Source organism: Arvicola amphibius, chromosome 1 (genome assembly GCF_903992535.2).
Source record: "Arvicola amphibius chromosome 1, mArvAmp1.2, whole genome shotgun sequence".
In the NCBI taxonomy this organism is placed as follows: domain Eukaryota; kingdom Metazoa; phylum Chordata; class Mammalia; order Rodentia; family Cricetidae; genus Arvicola; species Arvicola amphibius.
In genome coordinates, this window is record NC_052047.1 from 90,144,259 (window position 1) to 90,149,597 (window position 5,339).

General features: G+C 41.7%; 1 pseudogene; it reads right to left on the bottom strand.

Moving 5' to 3' along the window:
- Positions 1 to 676: 676 nt before the first annotated feature.
- Positions 677 to 2,324, bottom strand: LOC119812621 (annotated as a pseudogene).
- Between the last annotated feature and the right edge of the window lie 3,015 nt (positions 2,325 to 5,339).

A 5,339-nucleotide genomic window follows, 5' to 3' on the forward strand; every position in this document is an offset into this window, starting at 1 on the left:
CAGTCTGAGGTAGAGGTAAGAGCCAGTGGCTGGCTACCTTGCTTTTCAGATCTTCAGTTTGAACCCCAGTTTCTCTCTCTGAGTTTTTATTAATCATGCTTAAGCCTGGGTTTGGTCCTACCACTCATATGGCAGTTCATGACTATCTGTAGCTCCAGAGTTTTATTTTGTTGAAAAATTTAAATTTTAATTTTTCTAAGCAAATATCTTTATTTCTAGTTGTATTCCCTAAAAATATGTTCAGATTGAAATTATTTTATATAGGATGTTTATTGCTCCTGGGAACCAAACTTGTGTGGGAATAAAAGAAGTAGAATGGATGGAGGAAGAATTCGATTTCTATGCTTACCTCTGTAAATCCCCTAGGAATCTAAGAAGTGCAATGGTTGTATGGAGTTGACCTCCACATAGATGCCAGAGAATTAGCTTTTGCCCTCATATTGACCATTGTTTGTATCTGAGCACCCCCTAGAATGTAGTGGGTTAATGAGACCCAGCACAAAGAAGTACTTCTAGTGGAGACTGTCTTCTTCACCGCAAAGTGAATCTTGGATATAAACTTATGGGAGAGCTATTAGCTTCCAACATGTACAGAAGGTGAGGGAATAAATGCCCTATCTCTAATGCTGACCTTTGCTGAGCACACTGGCGTTTACAGTAGTGAGAACTGGATGCTTTATATGATGTCTTGGAGCACCCTCCTGGCTCTGCAGGAGGTTAGGAAATGAATCAGCTGAGTTCTCTTAATGTAGCCAGAAACTCTAGTACAGAAGGGTTTATGGGAAAATATGAGTATATGTCGTGCTTCAGTCTTCTGATTTACCTAGTAAAACAAAATTGTTCTTTAACAATGAAGCACAAGTCACCATCATTGCTCCAAACATCAAATCGTTTAAAGATGATCCAACTAAAAAAAAAAAATGCTTTGCAGAAACAGCAGCTGGATTGCTCTCTGCAGCTGTGCACTACAGGTTTTTTTTTTTTTTCTTTAAGACACCTGCTTGCTGCTAACAAGTTTCAAACATCTTTAGTATTTGCTGACTCAACTCATCTCAAGCAGTGGGATTTCTCTAGGTTACAATAGTGGAATTTCTCAAAGAGGTGGAACACATCTGACTATCTGGTACATGGTGTGTGTGAAATACTGGTGGCATGGAATATCTGCCATCACCGTTATTGTCTGCTTAACTATAGTTGGCTCTTGGTGGGGTAAAACGAAACACTGCTGCTTACCATCAAGAGACAAGTTTGTTTGTTATTTTTCATTTCTTATTCCCTTCCTTCCTCAAAATAATGGGGAGGATGAGATACGTACGTATTGGACTGACAGATCTATACGTCAGGGACTGTAAGGACATAGCTCTTAACAAGGCTATGTTTTGAAGTATGAATTGTGCATCAATAAGTAACTGGTGTGAGCAAAGAGCTGATGAGAAAGCCAAGAAGTTATGATGCTGTTGGTGGCTTGGAGTAACAAGTAGACGACCCAAAATTGAGCTTGGGGAGCATGTTCTTGTTCACTAAAGGTGTGTTCTTCTACTGTTAATTCTTTACTGCCTTTTGGAACACCAGGAAAACATCAAGACTGTCTTACTCTTTTAGTCTAATGCATGAGGATAGGGTGGGAGGCAACATAAGGACTAGCAAGAAGACAGATTCAGAGAAAAGAAGAAGCGCCGACTTTCTTCACCAAGTTTAGCACACCGTGGGAATACACCCAGGGAGCTACTGGACAGCACAAAGCTTTTCTCTCAAAACGTAGTCAGTTTCACAAAAGTTTTGTTCTCCTAGCAGGGGACCAGAGATTGCATAAGATCATTGTCAATCCCACCAATCGAGAATCAGACCACTATCACAGTTTAAAACCAAATTTGAAGCAACCTTTAATTAAATGCTGGTCAAGTGAATGGGTGCTGGCCAGGTCTGTACCCCATTTCCCAGGAAATGACCGAGAATCAAGTTTTGCAAAAGTTTAACAAGGAAAACCCATAATTCATTGCATTTCCCATCAGGTCCAATCAAGTGCAAGCAAACATGACATACTTCCTGCCTATGTACCTACTGCCCACATGTGATCAAGCACATCTGGTTCAGATGGATCAAACAAAATTGTTTAGAGAAGTGAAAATATGTGACTTTTTATATCCCATAAACAATTTCCTCCAGCATTTCAGGTACTATCAGTCTTTGGGCAAGAGGTCTGCAGATGAGAAGCACTTTTGTTTCATGTTTCTCTACGACATAGTAATTACAACTCAAAATTACATTTTAGGTTTTACTTTCACACCATTCCCTCTGAGGCCCCTGAACTCACTACCATCCATGCCAAAGAATCCAGCAGCACTGCCTGCCAACAGGCTCACAGGCAGTAGCTGCTGGCCAACCTAGTCTAGGAGCAGTTCCAAAGCACAACGAAAGCCAGTGAGGGCCAGAGAATGCCAGAGAGGGCAGGCAACCTTGGACCCAGCATGACAGCAGGATAAGGCCATGTCAGAGCCATGTGGGAGTGGAATAAAGGAAAAAGCAGAATACCAAAAAGTCAAGAAAAGGGCAGTATAGGCAGCCCTATCAGAGATACCTGGAAGATTATGCTTACTCTTGTAGTTCATCTTTCTTTCAAACCACTTTCTAAATTTTGTCTCCAAAGGGCCTCTTCTTACCAATCAAGTCATTTACTCACTGTTTGTTCATCTTTATGTGTTCAGAGATCAGGGACTCTGAACATCTTCACTGATGCAAAGTAGATGGTCAGGTTCATGACTCAAAAGTTGGTTGCTGTTGGCAACAGCCACCATAGTCTAGAACTTGGATATGACATCTGTAATGATTCAACAGCAGAAGGCTCCTTGACAGATTGGAGCCAAAGAGTACCACAAAATCATACCACCATGCAACAGAGCTCACCTGATGATGGCGATGGAGACAGTACAGAGGTGGCCTCTGAGCCAGAGGGGAAGGAAAAGAGAGTGGAGAGAAGGTGCCTGCTTCTTATAAGAGGATATAGCATATGCACATAGGGAGATTGCACTACTCTTGGTGGTAGTAACAACAATGACCTGCATTTTGGTGGCGGATGATGACAATGTCCTGCTGTCACAGTTCCTGCGGGCCAACTGGTAGAAATGCTTGAATGATAACATTCCTTCCTCTGGTTTATTACAAAAGATAAAAAAATAGGAAAGGAGGCAGATCTAAAAGCCTTGCTCCTGCTGTCAGGCGTATAAACATCTGGATGCTGTTGGTCCTCACCATCATGGCATATTTGCTATTCATGTGCCTTTCAACTCTATGGCTAGCAGTTGCTGGTCCTGTGATAATAACTAATTAATTGTTTGATTAGAAATACTTTGAATTCATCATTGGATAAATGTAGAAAGGAAATGAATATCACAGGATGTAATTAGTAGAAATAGGAAAACAAGAAGAAGAGGCAGGAAAAGAAGTATTCCACTTCCATATAGAGTTCCCAAGGTCCCAGGAGTTTGAGGTGTCAAGTTGTTCTTTACATTTCTTTTTGAGGTCTGTTTGAAACTGTTAGATTTTAGTTTTTTCTGTGCCAGATTGGTTGACATAGAAGCCTCTTTTTCCCCTGTCTCCAGGGTTTGAGTAATCAGAATTTATTTTCTCTGGATTTTAATTGTGCTGAAGAAATGGTAGAGTTAACCCACAATGACAATGCCTGTTTCTCGTCTAGGATTCCACAGGTTCTGGATGAAGGAGACCACCACATGGTAGGGACTCCCTCATGGATCCTGGATTAGGCACAAACCATACCCAAACACCTGTTTTCACAAAAAGATCCTTTAGTAAGTGGAGGGTTGTGAATGCTTTCCAACTCAGGCAGAAAATAACAGCAAATGGCCTTGCATGTGTAATTATTAAGAGGAGGAGAAGAAGTAAATGTCTGTGTTGGAATGGGCTAGAATGCATTGTTAAGGAGATAGGCAACAAGACAAAGGGAGCAGAGGTATTTGTCCTGCCTCTGTATGTGGGAAAGACAGACATGGCACATAGGCAAATGGAAGTTTATAAAGGCAATAGGAGAAACCCAGTGTTAGGATGAGGTGTTTAATTTTAACTGAGCATGTCAATTAGGTGAACCTAAGAGGACTTTTGATTGTTGGACTTTGGTAGTCAGCCTCAGTAAGAGGAAGTTGCCAAATAAGGGAATAGTCCTTAATGGCTAGCTTTTGGAATGTGATCTAAGAGTTTTTGGCAAGAGGAAGTAGGAGAGAAGGCCTGCCAGAGCCACATGCTCAAGTGGACTAGTGTCCCTTCACAGAGTATAGAAGTCAAGGGCCCCATTTTGTTGATAGGAGAATGGGGGAGGCAAGGATTCAAATATGAATAATGGTCTTGGCAAAACCAGTATGGGCAGCCCCATTATCTGTCTTGTCGGTCTTTACAACAAACTTTCTGGCCATAGAAGAAGCAGACAAAAAAAATCAGGAAATGAAGTAGGGAGGGGTTGATGTAGCTGGATATAGTGGTGATGGAAATTTTCATTGGCTCCTGAAAGCCTTCTGGGAAACAATTTCCCAACCCTATTTAGAGGGACTATATTTTGTAAGTGAGGGTTTTATGAACCTCGAATCTCCATATATAAAAGTTGCCCTGGACAGAAGCAGACAAGAGGGAAAGAAAGAAGAGACTATGTCCAATCCAGTAGAGTGAAGCATGGTGCTGGGGTAAACCTTATTCTCTGAAACTTAACAGAGCAGGGTCCTGCTGGGGTTGATGTGTAGGAAGGGCAATTATCTTGAGTTAGGGGAATAAAGGGCTTGAAGTGGGATAGGTGAATCCAATGAGGGGGGACCTCAAGTGCAGAGGCTGTGAGGGTTACACTGAATGGACCCCACCATTTAGGGGGAAAGGGTGAGGGACATAGGCCAAGAGAGCAGAGAAGGAGCTTTTGGTAGTTTGAGTGGAACTGGCTCCCATAATCTCATACAGAGTAGCACTATTAGATGTGTCTCTATTGGTGTGGATATAACTTTGTTGGAGGAAGTGAGTAATTGTGAGCATGGGCTTTGAGATTTCCTATGCTCAGGATACTGCCTAGTATCTCAGTTGACTTCCTGTTGTCTGCAAGATGTAGGACTCTCAACTATTACTCCAGCACTATGTCTCCTGTATATCACCCTGCTCCCTACCATGATGATAATGAAGTGAATTTCTGAAAGTATAAACCACCCCAATAAAGTGTATTCTTTACAAGAATGGACATGGGATCTCTTCACAGTAATAGTAACCCTAAGATAGACCTGATCTTCAATATTGATTGGGAATGAACAGAATTTGGTCCATGGCTATGGCAGGCAGTGGTCAGTAAAATTCCA